A 19,548-nucleotide genomic window follows, 5' to 3' on the forward strand; every position below is an offset into this window, starting at 1 on the left:
CTCGATACATTCAGGCTCTACAAGAGACTGTGTGGTGTAGTGGTTAGTGTGTCGGACTAGGCATGAGGAAATTTAGGTTGAAATTCCACCTTGGCCCTGAATCTCACTGGGTGACCTTGGGCCAGCCACATACACTCTCAGGCAAATCTGCCTCAATGGATTTTAGAATAAAAATGGGGGAGGGGGGACCCTTCAGCTCCCTCAGGGAAGGACAGGATAGAAATGTTAACAAATAACTATAAACTTCACTACTCTGCCAGTACAATATATTATTGCTGGAACAACTTTTTATAGTGCATTCCAGGGCAAAAGTTAGATGCCGCTGAGCCCAGTGATCCAAACTCTATGTAGGATGAGACTGTTACTACCTTAATAGTTGGTTGATCTTCCATGGCATTTCTCTAAGAAGTATGTCACAAGGCCAGACCCCCAATTCCTTACTTGACAAGACTGACTATAACTTAAATATTGGCCCTTGTGAAATGCTATTTTAGGAAAATATGGTGTAGTATAGTGCTTAAAGTTGAGACAGAGGAGACAAACTCTTTTTTACACTCAGTCACCTGAGAGAAATCTGGATTAAAGATTGTAGTTTCCAGACATGTTACTTTTATCACTTTGCCTCTGCCGCAACTGATTGCATTTGTTTAACTTTGAAAAACATTATCAGGCTGGTTACAATTACAAGGTGTTTGCCACGTTCTGCTTAGAATGGGGGAAGGCATCACAAATTGGAAGGAGGAAAGAAACATTCTGTTGTCACCAGTACCAATACAGAGCTTTTTTAAATCACTTCTTTTATGTTGAAGTGAGTATTTATCTATGCACTCACATAGATCCAAACAAAATTTGAAACATGTAGACTTATCTAAATGCTACCATTGTAACAGACAGCAAAAGAACTAATTGAATAGGAAAAATCCATACCCCTTTCTCCCAAATTGCGAACTTACAGCCATATTTGTTTTCTACGTTTTTGCTGCTTCAGTCCTCTAATCCTGCTCCGTTCATCAGCTTCAGATGCTCATTGTTGTATAGGTCAAGTACTTGCAGAGATTCCTTTTGAGAGCTGCAAAAAAGATCTTCCCAACATGCCGCAGCCAGTTCACAGGAATCCAACCTAAGATTAGGGCTGTGTTCCACTCCGTTTCGGGTCACAGAAGTGGTAGCAGAGCGGCCTGCTTCGCCTCCACCCAAGGCGAATTTGAATCAGGTTGGGTGGCCAGCGGAGAGTTGCAAAGCGGTTCTCTCATTTGCAGAGCGATCCGCTCACTTGCAGAGCTCTGCCCACCATTTTGGGCTTTTTCCCCATAGGATTGCATTGGGCGAAGAAATGCCTATAACTTCTTGGGTTTTTAAAGCTACATCCCTGAAACTTACTGTGCTTAGAGATGGATGATTGGGGGTCATTTGTGTCAATTTTCAGAATTTTTCATTGTGCGGTTTGCTTGCTATTAACTTTTATAGAATGGGTAAAAATGAGAGGGGGGAACGTTTTTTTGAAGCGATGAGAGGCAGATTCAACTCCCAATCGTGATGAGAAGTGATCACCTGATGTGAAGCATCCTCCAATCCCAATGTTGGGGGGTGACTAACAGAGGCACCAAGAGACAGTTTCCTTTGAGAGTGGAGGGTGTTAGCTGAAGCTGTGTTTGTTTGGAGGAGATAGAGGATTTTGCTTGGGGTGTTTGTTTCTGACTTTTTGCTTAGCTTTTCTTTGCTCTTTTTTGCCATACTTTGATTTATACTAATTTTTAATTCTTCCTTTGGTGTGTTTGTTTCCCACCCACCCCTTCCCCACTGTCTTTTAAATCCTGTGTTCTGTGAGTGTGTTATTTCAAGTATTAATTTTTCTTCTTCTATATAAGCAAAACCACAAAAAAATTACAAAAAACCCAATCTATCCGCTCTTTCTCTCTCTCTCTCTCTCTCTTTCTCTGTGTGTGTGTGTGTGTGTGTGTGTGTGTGTGTGTGTGACTGTGTTTGCTGTGCTTATTAAGTGCAAAAGCATACAAATAAAGTTTGGGCAAAGCACAAAACACTTTTGCCCTTTCCCCAAATAATAAATACATTTATTATTTATAATGAGATGTGGAAGCAGGCGCCTATCTGTGGTTGGTCATGTTGAAACCAGGGGGCAAGGCAACGCTGGCACCAGTAAGCAGGCAGCCTCTCCTGCCGTGAAAATCAAACAGGCCAGTCCTTGGCTTGGTGGGAAGCAACAGCAGAAGAAGAAGCAGCAGGCAGAGGCTCCCGCTTCTCCAACTTGTGCCCACCGTTCGCTTTTTGACGGTGGGAAAAGTGCCCCTTTGCAAGAGGCAGGCCAGCAGCATTAGTGCCGTTGGAGGAGGAGGAGGAGGAGTATACCCAACTCCTTCGTTATTGATTGAGGGGAGCCTGCCAATGAACCTGTCGCAAGACATTATAGATTAGGTCCTCAGCACGGTGGAGGTAAAAGAGGAGGAGGCAGTCCTCCAGGATGTGGGTGATGAGCAGCAGCAGTAGGCGGGCAATTGGTGTCATCACAGAAGCGAAAGGCAAGCATGGTGTGGGACCACTTTGAGGTGGGAGTGGATGCCCACTTTGCTGTCTGTCGCCACTGTAAGGCTTCCCTAAGCAGGGGTTCAGTTACAGGGCATTATGGAACCAGCAGCCTGAGGATGCATCTGCAGAGGCAGCACCAGTTAATCTTGCTGGGGGAAAGAGGTGGGCACTTCAAGGCGACTAATGCAAGGGGAAAGCAGAAAGCTGCTGCTGCTGGCACGCTAAGTTCTCCATCTTCCTTCCCCATGAGGGTTAGTCAGGCTTCATGCTTCCCCCACCCCATGTCCATGAGGGTTAGTCAAGTAACTCTCAAGGACATGGGGTGGGGGAAGTATGGATCCACAAGATGGCGTTTTCCAACACCCACTTAGATCACCACCTGCATCAGTGAGATGGTGGCGTTGGACGACCAGCCATTCAGCCTCATTGACAACGCAGGCTTCAAGAGGCTGATGGCACTTGTGGTTCCATACTACAAGCTGCAGTGTCACACCACCCTGAACAGGCGAGTGGTGCCTTCCCTGTACCATTCATGCAGGGAGTTAGTGCTGGGTCATCTGTACTAGGTAGAGGCATGGATGGTGCACTTCACCTCGGACATTTGGTCTAGCGAGGGTAGAGAGCATGCTTACCTGCCTGTGACGGCTCAGTGGTGGGCAGCCATGGGGCAGAAAGTACCCAGCACTAAAGGGACTGGGAAGGAGGGCTACTGCTGGGCACTCCTCCATATGCAAGTGATGGACTAGTCCCACAAGGCGGCAGAGATTATGGAGGCCATGAACTGCATGGTGGATGGGTGGCTAGCTGGGCACCAGCTCACCCGCGGTTACATGGTCTCAGACAGGGAGCCAACATGGTGAAGGTGGTGCGCAATGGCAGATTTGAGGGCGTCTGCTGCATCACACACGTCTTGAACCTGGTGGTGAGGGATGGCCTTGGAACGGGCAGCAAGGCCACCCTCACTCCTCTGACCAGTATCCGTAACCTGGAGAGCTGCAGGAAGGTTGCTGGGCATTTCCACCACAGCATCAAGGGCAGTCGATTGCTGTGGGAGAAGCAGGAGGAGTTGAATCTCCCGCAGCACAAGCTAGTGCAGGACGTGGTAACATGCTGGAATTCCACCTACCTCATGCTGGAGCATATGGTGGAGCAACAGTGTGCCATCCACAAGATGTGCAGGGTCAGAGACATTGGTCTCCAGGCACCATTGCTCAGGCGGCAGTGGGAGGCCATGTCCCAGCTGCTGGTGGTCCTCGAGCCATTCCTTGAGGCCACTGAGACCCTGAGCACTAGATCTGCCCTCCTCAGCCAGGTGATCCCTGTATGCAGGCATCTCCAGAAACAGACGGGCGAGTTTCTGGAGGCCAGGGAGCCTGTCACTGGGAGGCGCTTGTTGCCAGGTGTGGTGACTACGCTGAGGGATGGCCTGATGTAGAGGCTGGAGCCCATCCTGCAAGACAGGGTCTACATGTTGGCCACCATATGCGACCCTCTTCTGAAGGGTGGGCCAAATTCCAGGCTGGTCTGGGTGGAAATGCTTGTGGGCCAAGTGCAGGCGGCACAGGCCCAGAGGGTGAGGCAAAGGCAAAGGCCACCACTCCCCACAGCAGCAGCAGCCTCACCTGCATTACTCCCAGCAGGAGCACAGGCCAGGGGTTTTGGGCACAGGCTCTGCATGCAGTGGTTGAGCAGAGAGGTGCCCAAGCCACTGGGCAGGATGACACTGCAACCACCATGCAGTGTTACCTGGCAGAGCTGATGGAGGACTGCTCCATGGACTCCCTGGCCTACTGGTCATCCTGCTGCCAGATTTGGCCCGACCTGGTGCGGGTGCCAGTGATCGACTCAGCTGCCCACCCACCAGTGTTCCAAGTGAGAGAGTGTTCTCTATGGCGGGCGACATAGTGACCCCTCACCACTCTTGCTTGGACCCAGACTTGATGGAGCAGCTGATCTTTCTCAAGGGCAATCTGCCCCTGTTGGGATACCCCACCCTCAAGCCCTCGGGGGAGTGACAGGCAGGCACCCCTCCCTTTAATTCCACCCTCCTTTGGTTGGCAGACTTTATAGTTCAGGCAGGCAGGCTTTTTATTTTTAAAAGTAATTACTATTATTCTTACTATGATTGTTATTATTACGATCATTATCAATTTTATTTTTTAGTGGCTGTGTTTCAGTTCACAAAATCAACTCTGAAGCAAGGAACCCAAAGGAATCATTTGATTCCTCTATCAGTAAGGGGTTGCTTTGCATCCCTACCATCTTCCTCTTACAGACAGGCAGGCTGTTATAGTATATATCCACTTCAGTCAAGTCAGGCTGGCTTTTCATTGTATTATTAGTGCCACAATAGTCGTAGGCAGGCTGTATCTTCCCCTAGTGAAAATAAAGCATCACGCATCACCGGAAGCTGTAGGCAGTGCTTGTGACTGTGTGTGTATGTGTGAGTGTGTTTGCTTTTGCTTACAGTGCAGAGGCATACAAAAAGTGAGGGCAAAGCACCGCACCACACTACACTTTCCCCATTAATAAATATATTATAATGAGATGTGGCAGCAGATGCCCGTCTGTGGTTGGGCGAGGTGCAAGCAGGAGGCAAGGCAATGCTGCCACCAGCACCGGTAGCCAGGCTGCCTCTCCCACCGTGAAAATCAAATGGGTCACTACTTGGCTGGGTGGGCAGAAGCAGGAGCCAGAGGTGCCCGCTTCTCCCACTTGTGTACGCCTGTCACTTTTTGAGGCTGGGTAAAGTGCCCCATTGATAGAGCCAGATCAGGCAACCATCATCCACTTTGGCACCAATGCTATACAGCGGAGGTTAAGCCACTTTTCCACCAATGTTCTTGTTGTTACATTGCAGACAGTGCTTTGTTTGTTGCCTATCCTTAATTTTAATTTGTTTCTGATTTAAAAGTTGGGTTTGAGGGTTCCTTCCTGGAGCAATGTAGCATGGGTGAGCTGGCCTGTGCAATTGCTTCGCTGAGCATGGTTCCTCATGGTCAGGTCATTTGGGTGCTCCTGTCTAGGCTTCTGGCTTTGAGAAGCAACCTCACACATCAACTCGTGCAAGTCATTGACTTCACCTGCGCTGCAGGCGTGGGCTGCTCTCCCGCTTGAACCGAGAGGTAGACTCCCGCAGTCCACTGGTTGCCCTTTGGATAGTTCTGTGAACTGTCTTGGCAGAAGACACGTGGCACGTCCACTGTCCAACACAGGCCTTGTTTCAATTTTAGAGGTTGGGTTGAGGGCATTGGTCCTTCCTCAATGCAGCTGCATTGCTGCTGCACCCACCCTGTTTAAGTTTTCTTGAAGTTCCGTGTGTTCATTTTTGAAGTGTTTAACCTGAAAGGAAGATTCTTATTTAGGTTTTTCTTTAAATATTCGCTAAAAATCAGGGCATGATCAGATTTCCTTCAAAATGGGCATAAATAAGGATCTATGTGGAAGCTCTCATGGTGGCCACTTAGATATGTGTATGTGGAAAAATGACGGAGATAGCTGCATTTCTGTGCATTTGGTTTCTATTTCCTAAATGTAGAACTTGGCATTTATCCCTATTAAATTTCATTCTGTTGTTTTCAGCGTAGCACTCCAGCCTATCAAGATCACTTTGAAGTTTGTTTCTGTCTTCCAGGGTATTAGCTATCCCACCCAATTTTGTGTCATCTGCAAATTTGATAAGCGTTCCCTCCACCTCCTCATCCAAATCATTAATAAAAATGTTGAAGAGCACTGGGCCCAGGACTGAGCCCTGCGGTACCCCACTCGTTGCCTCTCCCCAGTTTGAGAAGGTTCCATTGATAAGTACTCTTTGAGTCCAATTCTGTAGCCAACTGTGAATCCACCTAATAGTTGTTCCATCTAGCCCACTTTTAGCTAGTTTGTTAATCAGTGTATCATGGGGCATTTTGTCAAAAGCTTTGCTGAAGTCAAGATATATGACGCCCACAGCATTCCCACAGTCCACAAGGGAGGTTACCCGATCAAAAAATGAGATGGAATTAGTCTGACAGGATTTGTTCCTAACAAATCCATGTTGGTTTCTAGTAATCACTGCATTGTTTTCAAGGTGCATACAGATTGACTTACTTTAGGAAATAAAGCCAGACTGCTCACTTGAGGGAATGGTATTAAAGGCAAAACTGAAGTACTTTGGCCACATAATGAAAAGACAGGATACCCTGGAGAAGAGGCTGATGCTAGGGAAAGTGGAAGGCAAAAGGAAGAGGGGCCGACCAAGGGCAAGATGGATGGATGATATTCTGGAGGTGACAGACTTGACCTTGGGGGAGCTAGGGCTGGCGACAGCCGACAGAAAGCTCTGGCGTGGGCTGGTCCATGAAGTCATGAAGAGTCGGAAGCGACTGAACGAATAAACAACAACAAACAGATTGACTGCTCCAGATTATAAAGAAGTCAATCTGTTAATCAATTTGGGCCAGTCACTGACTCTCAGCTAAACCTACCTCACAGGGTTGTTGTTGTGAGGATAAAATGGAGAGGAGAAGAACCATGTAAGCTACCTTGAGTTCTTGCAAGAGGAAAAAAGGTAGGTTATAAATGTATTAAATAAACCTGCCATGATTTACCATTCCTTGCTTCAAATGCAAGAATGCCAGTGCAATTAAATGCATGCAGTACAGCAGGAAGGGGGAGATTTGGGGCAATGTATAATGACTGACTGAAGGCAGTTCAATCAGTGATCCTTGGTGTAGTAACAGAGGCTTTATAAGTATACAAGAACAACAAGTAGACTTAAAGACTAACAGCTTTATTATAGCATAAGATTTTGTGCGCTTGAGCATACTTCATCAGATGAATTAAAAGAAAACGTACATTACAATAAACCCATTGGTCTTTCTCATACTAGAAGTTGGTTCTTTGGGGCTGTTCAGTGGCTTCTTTTTACATTTCCACAGACCAGTTTTTATGGAGGGTAACATCGTAAATAATTCCTGATATTCAGCAGGTTTGCATGATCACAGAAGGAAAATAAACCATGGTCTCGAACCGCCTATTTAGCATAATTACCCTCGTCGGATGCGGTATGTGGTGATGTCCAAACCCAGCGAAGGTGGGCTGGCTGCCGGGTAGTTTACAAACTGCGCCACCCACCCACTCTAGCTGGATTAGGACATCACAACAACTTGCACTGGGCAAAGATATTTATGACAGTTTGGTGGCTCACAAGCTGCATGTGCAAACGGGGGGAAAATGGCTTATTTTCCCCAGTCACTTTTACAGATTTCCTATCAGATTTCTGTGAGAAACATTATCAGGGTAGGTTGCCCTGAAGCAGTAGCTGGCCAGACCAGACTGGATGAAAGAGTGTAAATACTAGCCTGGGGATGTGTTTCTGTGGGAACTGTTAGGCCATTTTCCTTACATTTTCTAAATGCTTGGAAATACTTCAAAGGGGGTTAAAAAGCAGATGTTCCCCCTGCCAGCTAGGGTGGTTGTAATCTTAGAGTGCTTCCAGAAAGAGGGCTCCTAGCAGCAGTAGCAATCAGGAGGGACTGTGCAACACTTCCACCTTTTCGCCATAACACATTTTCTGCAGTATGAGAAAAGATGGAAGAAGCGGTGGGAAAACACGGGAGGGCTGAGAATGAGGCATGGTGATGGCACTATAAAAGCCTCTTTTGGAAGCACTTTTGGCGTCTCGGTGAGAAGAGACATAAAGTTGTTCCGTAAACACCTTAGGGTGCCAACTGTCTCCCTAGAAGAGATCTAATTGTGGAACAGTGGACTTTGGCTTTCCTTTTGAGCGGATGCCTCTACCTATATTAAGCTAGTATATTTGCAAATAAATGCAAATACTAAAGAATGCTAATAAGTCTTAAGTGACCGCCTTCTAGGATAACCCCTGGAGCTTCTCACTGCTTGGAGAAGTGGGGTGATTCCAAACATTTTGTAGTGGAATGGAACAATATAACATCTTTTTTTTAAAAAAAAGTCACATGGAACTAACAAACGCGATAAAATCTGGAAACATGAGCATCAAAATTTCCTTTACATGCCTTAGATAATTTGTGGCTAATCCATATGTTTACCCAACCCATCAGTCCTCTTTGCACAAGGGTGGAGTGAGCATGGATCAGTGAATGTGCCTAACCTCAAATATCTTCTCCACTTGCTTCCTGATTCTAGCACTGATACTGTTGAGGTATAGAAGAAAAGGTTTACAGCATTGTTCATTTCAGTAGCTTTCCAAGTCAATATTTATTAAACGAGAAAGGTAAATGTTACAAAGCTTCCTCAATCAAGACTATTTACAATTTGAAGGGAAGCCAAAACCAAACGTTAAAAGGGCAAGCCTTTTCCTTTGGCTGCCAACATTTCAATTAATTGCAAAATAACTCTGAGGATAAGTGCTGCAGACGTGCCAATCAATTGTTTGCTTCATGGCCTTGCTATCCTCTATGTGGGCTCAGTCTGGGGCAATGCCAGTGCAGCAGGGTGCATTGTTTCATAATAAGTGTTACTCTGAACATGAAGCAGAAGTTGAGGGGGCAGGATTGCAGTTTGAGATTGATAAACAAATGGTCAAAGAACACCTAATTTCCTTGAATGAGTTCAAATCTCCAGGGCCTGATGAACTGCATCCAAGAGTAATGAAGCAGCTAGCGGAAGAACTCTCAGAACCTTTGTCTATTATCTTTGCAAAATCATGGAAGATGGGTGAGGTGCCGGACGACTGGAGGAGGGCTAACGTTGTCCCTATCTTCAAAAAGGGCAAAAAGGAGGAACCTGGGAACTACAGACCAGTCAGTCTGACATCCATCCCTGGGAAAATTCTGGAGCAGATTATAAAGAAGTCAATCTGTAAACACCTTGAAATCAATGCGGTGATCACTAGAAGCCAACATGGATTTGTCAAGAACAAGTCCTGTCAGACTAATTTGATCTCATTTTTTGATAAGGTAACCTCCGTTGTGGATCGTGGGAATGCTGTGGATGTCATATATCTTGACTTCAGCAAAGCTTTTGACAAAGTACCACATGACATTCTGATTAACAAACTAGCTAAAAGTGGGCTAGATGGAACAACTATTAGGTGGATTCACAGTTGGCTACAGAATCGGACTCAAAGAGTACTTATCAATGGAACCTTCTCAAACTGGGGAGAGGCAACGAGTGGGGTGCCGCAGGGCTCAGTCCTGGGCCCAGTGAACTTCAACATTTTTATTAATGATTTGGACGAGGAGGTGCAGGGAACGCTGATCAAATTTGCAGATGACACAAAATTGGGTGGGATAGCTAATACCCTGGAAGACAGAAACAAAACTTCAAAGTGATCTTGATAGGCTGGAGTGCTGGGCTGAAAACAACAGAATGAAATTTAATAGGGATAAATGCCAAGTTCTACATTTAGGGAATAGAAACCAAATGCACAGTTACAAGATGGGGGACACTTGGCTCAGCAATACTACAAACGAGAAAGATCTTGGAATTGTTGTAGATCACAAGCTGAATATGAGCCAACAGTGCGATATGTTGCAAGAAAGGCAAATGCTATTTTGGGCTGCATTAATAGAAGTATAGCTTCCAAATCACATGAGGTACTGGTTCCTCTCTATTCGGCCCTGGTTAGGCCTCATCTAGAGTATTGCGTCCAGTTCTGGGCTCCACAATTCAAGAAGGACGCAGACAAGCTGGAGCGTGTTCAGAAGAGGGCAACCAGGATGATCAGAGGTCTAGAAACAAAGCCCTATGAAGAGAGACTGAAAGAACTGGGCATGTTTAGCCTGGAGAAGAGAAGATTGAGGGGAGACATGATAGCAGTCTTCAAATACTTAAAAGGTTGTCACACAGAGGAGGGCCAGGATCTCTTCTCGATCCTCCCAGAGTGCAGGACACGGAATAACGGGCTCAAGTTAAAGGAAGCCAGATTCCGGCTGGACATCAGGAAAAACTTCCTGACTGTTAGAGCAGTGCGACAATGGAATCAGCTACCTAGGGAGGTTGTGGGCTCACCCACACTAGAGGCATTCAAGAGGCAGCTGGACAAGCATCTGTCAGGGATGCTTTAGGGTGGATTCCTGCATTGAGCAGGGGGTTGGACTCGATGGCCTTGTAGGCCCCTTCCAACTCTGCTATTCTATGATTCTATGAACAGAAGTTACTCCCGAAATTCTCCATGCTATTTGTGGGCAGAGAAATTGGACAGCAAATTCACTGGATTTCTCCAGGGGGAGGAGAAATTCTCCAACAATTTCTCACAAGTTGGCATTATTTATTTATTTATTTATTTATTACATTTCTATACCGCCCAATAGCCGGAGCTCTGGGCGGTTCACAAAAATTAAAACCATTCATAATATAAAACAACAGTATAAAACCATAATATAAAATACAATAAAAAAGCTCAACCAGGTAAAAACAGCAGCAATGCAAAATTACAAATATAAAACACCATGTTAAAATGTATTTATAGATTGTTAAAATGTTGGGAGAATAAAAAGGTCTTCACCTGGCGTCTAAAAGCATATAATGTAGGTGTCAAGCGAACCTCCTTAGGGAGCTCATTCCACAGCTGGGGTGCCACAGCAGAGAAGGCCCTCCTCCTGGTAGCCACCTGCCTCACTTCCTTTGGCATTATTTATTTATTTATTTAGAATATTTATATACCGCTCTCCATTGAAAAATTTCGGAGCGGTGTACAAGGTAAAATGAAAGTAAAAACAGAATAAAACAGTTAAAACAAAATTTAAAAAGAAGCAAAATACAACACAAATCCAAGGCTGCATGTTAAAGAATAAAGATGTTTTCAGGAGGCGCCGAAAGGAGAACAAGGTCGGCGCCTGCCTGACCTCCAGGCAGGGAATTCCACAGGAGGGGCACCACCACGCTGAAGGCTCTTCCCCTGGTGGATTCCAATCGGAGGATGGATCTAGGTGGAACCACCAGGAGCAGGCCCTTGGATGACCTCAGTGACCGGGCAGGTTGGTAAGGGAGAAGGCGCTCTCTCAGGTATCCTGGTCCCAAGTTGTTTAGGGCTTTGTACACAAGTACAAGAACCTTAAACCTGGCCCGGTAGCGAATAGGCAGCCAGTGCAGTTCCCTCAGCAGAGGAGTTACGTGCTGGAAAGGGGCAGCTCCAGACAACAGCCGAGCTGCAGCATTCTGCACTAGCTCCAGCTTCCGGAGCAGCTTCAAGGGCAGCCCCACATAGAGCGTGTTGCAGTAATCCAATGCTGAGGTTACCAATGCCTGTACCACCGTGGTCAAGCAATCCCTGTCCAGGAGAGGTCGTAGTTGGCGAACCAACCGAAGATGGTAAAAGGCACTCCGAGCCGTAGCGGCTACTTGAGCCTCCAACGACAGAAATGGGTCTAAGAGTACCCCCAAACTACGAACCTGTTCTTTCAGAGGCAGAGCAACCCCATCCAGAACAGGCAATGAGCCTGTCTCCCGGACTCGGGAACCACTCACCCACAGGGCTTCCGTCTTGCCAGGATTCAGTCAATTTATTGACCCTCATCTAGCCCATTACTGAGTCTAGGCACTGGTCCAGGACTTGCACAGCCTCACCTGATTCAGTTGTCACAGGGAGATAGAGCTGCGTGTCATCAGCGTATTGATGGCATTTAGCTCCAAATCCCCTAATGACCGCTCCCAACGGCTTCATATATATTATTATTGGCAAGGGTCGAAGAACAGCTTCTTTCTTTTCCATAAGAGTTTTGGGATTGTGTGTGTGCACGCGCATGTACGTGTCTGTTGCTGGCCCCCATTTTGCATCAATCACAATGCAGGTGTGAGATTGGCAGTCTTGTGTCTAGCTCTAGGGTATAGGTGGAACTAGTGCTGTGCCAAAATCTTGTCTTTCATGTCCTAAAAGTTTCCTCCCATGAAAGAGGCTTCCAACGTTTTGTGTCGCAATCTGGATGTTTGATCTTTTACTTTTGTAGTGTTTTTTTAAGCTTACCTAATCACTGCAAGGCAGCCAACAGTGGTGTGTGTGTTCTATCTATTACACATCTCTCTATTGTCCTGTAGCCTCTCAGGGTGCCTGTGCTTTGTTATCTGAGAAAAAACTCTATGGAAGGAATTATCTCAAGCTGTCTTCCCCTGGGCTTTAGTTGAAGTGTAGAAAGCCAAGGAGGCTGCTGGAGAGATGATTGTATAATGGGGAGGGGGGAATGGCACTTGCACCCTCTGCCACCTCCTAAGTAAGGTAAGCAGGCACAAAAAATCCATTCGCAGCCCCTAAGAATTTCCCAGAATTTTCTTCACCACTGAATTTCTTTTTGAAAGCAATTTCACTTGCTATCAAATTGAATGAGAATGGTCAAAAAGAAAAGTAAGAGGAATTTTCAGTATGGCACTAGACGTAACCCAACAGAGTGCTGGTGTGGACATCACCTTAAAAAACAAAGATAATTTAGCTATTTTTGAGTTTCTTATATCTGGTGGTGGAAGTGAAACGCGAATAGAATAGAATGTATTGATCCAGTCAACAGACCTCACAATAAAAGCAAAACACAACAACCCACTGGTTTGATATTTGTTTATTAAGAAAACAGTAACTGAAAGAAGCCTTTGGAAATTCAAAATCTAGAAAAACAGGATATTTTTTAAAGTAATAAAATGTGAAGCAAATGATCTGATATATTTTTGCAGGATTAAGATGAGGAAAAGGGAATCACATTCACACCTATCAACAGTTTAAAGACTCATCACAGATACCTTAAAACTTGCTTGGCAATAATCCCTCTAGAGGCAGCAGAAACTCTGCACGCTTTTTTGGGAAGAGAGATTGCCAATAAATAAGTATGAGATGTATTGTGTTAGTACACAGAGAGGCCTGGATAAAACATAGCTGTGAATAAATCTGTCATATGTCACAGTGTGTGAACTCTGTGCATAGGACAGGTCTAGATAGGTCCAGTCTTGTGGACAGTAAGCACTTATTCTATGTCAGTGTGTGGGAAGTTTCACCAGACACTGCCTGTCTACATTGCCGCTCCCACTCCACACACACAAACGTAGTGGTTCATGTAGGTGAGTGAGATGTTTCTTCTCAATGTTCATGTGTTAAGTGGGCTTGTAAAATGGCACACATCTTGCCAACACCAGAAAAATATCCATATCCTACTGAAGTAAGACCAGGACAATGTGTGATCTTACAACATAATGGATGTGGTTCTGTCAGAAAACGCTATTGTGCCTGCCACAGCAAAGCCATATGGAGTGAATTTGTTTGGTGCAGAATATTGTGGCATATTGGAAGAGCAGGCTCACCATGTCACAACTGAAGCCATATTTTGTAAGTAGAATAAAGGCAAGAGTCGTGGTCCCATCGTGTGTCATTTAAATGACAGCCTTGTTTTCCTTCTGTGACTGTATGAATCCAGTCAGTGGGTGAGTTCACACGTCATGCTAAGCCACTGTGAGAATAAGCCACCATGGGTTGGTTGTTCACTTGTTAACCTGACTGACAATCAGCCGCTCTGTGGTTTCCATGGTTTGTTCTCCCTTTCAATCCACCTGCCAGCTCTCAGCATGTAGTCCAGGTGCCTTTGAGCAGAACTCCTCGTTTCCTCGATCCCTACATCAGCACCCTTTCTGCAACTGGTCCGCTGGGGTTGCCAGCTCACAACGGAACCTCGCCCCTGCATCAGATCACCAAATGGAATTAATTTTCTGAGACCTTTATGAACACAGTAATGCATTCACAATTTTTTTTTTAATGGGGGGGGAGTTGCGCAAGTGTACAAGAACGCAAGGCCGCCTGACCACTATTTAGCCCAACATACTGATATTCCCCTCTTGTCAATGTCCTGGTCAATTTCATCCTCGATTTCGGAACTTGCCTTGCTAGTGAACACCATTTTTTTTAAAGGCTTCTTCACATAGGAGCCGTGTGGCACAGAGTGGTAAGTGGCAGTTACTGCAGCCGAAACTCTGCCCATGGCCTGAGTTCGATCTCAGCGGAAGCTGGTTCTCAGGCAGCCGGCTCAGGTCGACTCAGCCTTCCATCCTTCCGAGGTCGGTAAAATGAGTACCCAGCTAGCTGGGGGAAAGGGAACTGCGACTGGGGAAGGCAATGGCAAACCACCCCGCTACAAAGTCTGCCAAGAAAACGTCAGCGAAAACAGGCGTCCCTCTAGGAGTCAGCAATGACTCAAGTGCTTGCACGAGAGGTGCCTTTCCTTTCCTTTCACATAGTATCCGTTACAACCACCCCAAAAGTTCCTCCTCCTGCAGGCTTTTGTCCTCCCTCACCCCCATCCTGTGAAACATTTCAGCTGTGATATTTGCAGGTTTCTTATGAATTAACTTTCTGTTTAATTATGGGAGGACAGATAGGTGAACACTTGTGTATTTCTGCACAAAAAGAACCCAAGTGAGCAAAACTGGGAGATATTTATTCCCCCAGTCTCATTCAATCGTGTTTCTGTGATACCAGCCAGATACAGATAAGTGTATGGATGAATTCATGATTTGCTGCTATTCAGATGAGCTGCTTAGCACATCATTCAAAGAAATGGTATTTTCTGAAGTCACTGGACTATTTGAGGGTTTGTTCTTTCATATAAAAGAATTTTATAACTGGACAGTTCTACAGTATTCTACACTCTTCACAAATTTATATGCCTTAGGTATCATGCTGCTCAAATTAGTGTACAACAATAGTATGAAGCTACCACACAACACATCATTTTATGTGCCTGACTATGCAGACTTTTGCCTATCAAACAATGAACCCAAAGCAAGGTTCCAAAAACCCATTTCTAGCATGTAAAATGAATGGACATTGGAAAGCACTGTGAGCAGGTAGTGGGTTCTGAGTAGGGCTATGCACCACCACCCTGAACCGCTTCGTGGCCCGATTCAGAACTTCCGGATTGGGCCCAAACCGGATTGGGTCGATCCGACCCTCCCCCAATCCACTCTGGAACCGGATCCGGAGTGAGATCCGGAGGGCTAGATATTCGGCCTCCATTTTGCCCCCCTTCCTCAGTTACTTGCCTCCGTGGCAGGTGGTGGAGGCAGGTAAGTGGGGAAGAGGGGACAAAATGGGAGCCGAATAGGTCCCCTCCCCCTTACCTGGTTTCACTATCTGCCGCCACACAGATGGCGGTGGCAGCGGCGGCAGCCACTGCCGCCAGGTAAGCCCCCTCCCCCACTTGCCTGGCACCGCTGTCACCACACGGACAGTGGTGGCGGCGGAGCCAGGTAAGCCTCCTTCCCCCCCCCACTTGCCTGCATCTGTCGTGGTCTGGACGGAGGCTTCAACTGAGGCTCAGGCCTCAAGGCCGCAGCCTGTTTCTGCTTTGACACCTCAGTCTTAGTTGAAGCTGCTGCCCGGACCGCAACGGATGCAAGTAAGCCCCCTCCCCCCTTACCTGGCTCCGCCACCATCGCTGCACAGACTGTGACAGCAGAGCCAGGTAAGCCCACACACACACACACTTACCTGCATCCGGAGCTTCAGAACAGTCCAAATCACTTTGGACCATTCCAAACCGCTCCGCACCGATCCGGACCTCCCCCAATCTGCTTCAGAACCGGGCTTCAGAGGTCCGGATCGGCCCATGCCACTTTGGATTCAAGGATCCGAAACAGAGCGGAGCACAGCCCTAGTTCTGAGTAGGTTTCCCATCCAATTAGCATATAGGTCATGTTCTATTAAAGAAAAGAGGGCTTCCTTCAAAAATGGTAGTCTTGCTCAAGTGAGGAAAACAAAACGGAATTAGGAGTGAGCAGTGAAGTGGCCAACTTTGTGAATCACACCAAATTATTTAGGGTGGTTAAAACAAACAGGGATTGTGAGGAGCTCTAAAAGGACCTTTCCAAACTGGGATAATGAGCATCCAAATGGCAAATGTGGTTCGATGTAAGCAAGTGTAATGGGATGCACATTGGGGCAAAAAACCCAAGTTCAAGTAAAACCTTATGGAATCTGAGCTAATGGTGACCAGCCAATAAAGGGATCTTGGGGTTATGGTGGACAGTTCAATTAAAATGCCAACCCAGTGTGCAACTAAGATTGATTTGTCCCTCATGCTCTTCAACATCTACATAAAACCACTGAGTGCAGTCATCCAGAGTTTAGGAGTACATTGTCATCAGTACGTTGATGACAAGCAGCTCTATTTCTCCTTTTCATCTTCATCAGGTGAGGCTGTGGACGTGCTGAACCAGTACCTGGCTGCGACAATGGACTGGATGAGGGCTACTAAACTGAAACTCAATCCAGACAAGACTGAGATGCTGTTAGTGGATGGTTCTGCTGACCAGATGGAGGCTTTTCTGGAGGGGGTAACACTCCTCCTGAAGGAGCAAGTTCATAGCTTGTGAGTTCCCCTAGAACCATCTCTGTCACTTGAGGCTCAGGTGGCCTCAGTGGCACAGACTGCCTTCTATCAACTTCAGTTGGTGGCCCAGCTATGCCCCTATCTGGACAGGGATAACCTGGCTTCAGTTGTCTATGCTCTAGTAACATCCAAGTTAGATTACTGCAATGCACTCTACATGGAGCTGCCTTTGAAGATGGTTCAGAAGCTGCAGCTTGTGCAAAATGCGGCAACCAGATTGATAACAGGGACCAGAAGGTTTGAACATATAAGATCAACTCTGGCCCAATTGCATTGGCTGCCTGTATGATTCTGAACCCGATCCAAGGTGCTGGTTCTAACCTATAAACCCTTACGTGGCTTGAGACCACAATACCTAACAGAATGCCTTTCCTGACATGAAACTACCAGTACACTACGTTCAATATCTAAGGTCCTTCTCTGGGTGCCTACTCTGAGGGAGGCCCAGAAGACAGCTACAAGGGAGAGGGCCTTCTCAGTGGTGCCCCCCCACAAATTATGGAATGATCTCCCCAATGAGGCCCTCCTGGCGCCAACGTTACTATCTTTTCGGCACCAGATTAAAGCTTTTCTCTTTTCCCAGGCATTTAGCAATATGTGATGAGCTTTATCAAGCCTGGATCTGTTTTTATAGTTGTTTATAAAGTTGTTTAGAGTTGATTTTAGATGTATGTTTCTGTGTATGTTGCATATTTTTCAGTTTTAAATTTTGGATATTGTTTTGAATTGTTTTAATCTTATGTAAACTGGCCAGAGAGCTTCAGCTAGGGGGCGGTATAGAAATGCAATGATGATGATGATGATGATGATGATGATGATGATGATGATGATGCCAGTATTTTACTGCCTTTATACAAATCTATGGTGTGAATACACTTGCAATGCTGTGTGAAGTCCTGGTCACCATACCTTTAAAAAAGCTATTGTACAGTTGGGAAAATGCAGAAAAGGTTAACTAAAGTGATCAAGGGGCTGGAGCATCTTCCCAATGAGGGAAGTTTACAACAGCTGGGATTGTTTAGCTTGGAAAAATGGAGGGTAAGGAGAGACCTGATAGAGGTGTACAAAATTATGCATGGTGTGAAGAATGTGGATAGATAATACCATGAAGCTGGCTGTGGGAGATTCAGGACAGATCAAAGGAGGCCCTTCTTCACACCGTGTATAGTTAAACTATGAAATTCACTACCACAAAATGTGGTGATGGCCACCAATTTGGATGGCTTTAAAAGGGGGTTGGATAAATTCCTGGAGGAGAAGGCCATTAATGGCTACTAGTACTGATGGTTATGTGCTACCTACAGCATCAGAGGCAGTAAGCCAATGTACACCATTTACTTTGGAAAATTAGGTGTCCTACTTGTGGGTTCCTGGTCGACAGCTTTGTGAAAAGAATACTGGAATAGATAGACTTTTAGTTGGATCCAGCATGGGTCTTCGTATGTTCTTCTGTTCTTTCTTTAAAATAATTTCTCCTGAATGGCAGACTATTTTTATTCCTCCTCCTCCTCCTTTTAACAACTCACATCAAATAAAAGGGCACTCCCATGGCCCTTTAATTCAAAACTAATAAAGCATGTTACCTTCATAAGAATGGGAAAATATTGGTAGTGGATAGTCATCACAATCAAAACTGCAGTTGGTTCAGTTGTGTTTAGGGCGGGCTGATGGCACAGATGCCAATCCAGAGAAGTAGGTTAACCATTGATTTGCAAATGGGTTGGTGCAGTTTGGAACTTCTCCCTCTATAAGAAAGGGCCAAAGGAGCTGCAGGTGTATTCAAAAGCTGGCTGAAAAACCATAAGGCCTGCAAAGTTTACCAGACCCACATCTACGCGTTGTGTCAAATCATTACAATCCCATCATGGTAACGCTACATCCCTCTTGCACATTTATAACTTGTAGGACACACAAAGAACACCACAGGTGCTGGTGACATAATGCTCAGTCAGACCAACACACTGAGCCTGTCATGGTTTGCACTGTTCCTGGGGTGGGGCGGGGAATCAGCTTCCAAAGGACAAAAAAATATTAAACACGTGGGTTATAAATAATTCTCAGAATTTTACAGTTCACTTCACATGTCTTGTTTGCAAAATATTATTTCTTATTACTTTATGTTTGTGCAGAACAGGAACTGGTAAGTTTAAATTCTTTGGACCGTTCTATTCTCAAGGAACAGCAACAAAGAGCTATAGTTGTACTTGTTTCCTTCCTCCACTTGCAACACACTTCAAGGGCAAGAAGGGATTAGATTGCATTTCTGAAGAATTTATGTAATTTGGCAGAAACTCAATTGGGCAGATCACAACCACAAGCCTCCCATATATATTTAAGCTCAGTCCATGAGCTTCCAAAGGGAGTCCATTGCCTATTGCCATCTGGTACGCAATAAACAACCATTCCCACCATGAAACTGACAACGGGCCTTCTGCTAGTCACCCTGATGCTTTGCTGCTATTCAGGTGAGTTGCTTAAATGAATGTTACTTTCTGATGTCACCAGATCATTTGTGGGTAAGGAAATACTCCTTCATATAAAAGAGCTCCAGAAATAGAGAATGCAATATTCAATACATTCTTAGAGCTCCATCACACCTACTTTTTAAATCCAGTTTTCATCTGCGGTTTCCCCCTCCATTTCTTTAGTGAGTCGAGCACTGGGCACTTTCATGTCT

The sequence above is a fragment of the Elgaria multicarinata genome, chromosome 2 (genome assembly GCF_023053635.1).
Source record: "Elgaria multicarinata webbii isolate HBS135686 ecotype San Diego chromosome 2, rElgMul1.1.pri, whole genome shotgun sequence".
Taxonomy (NCBI): domain Eukaryota; kingdom Metazoa; phylum Chordata; class Lepidosauria; order Squamata; family Anguidae; genus Elgaria; species Elgaria multicarinata.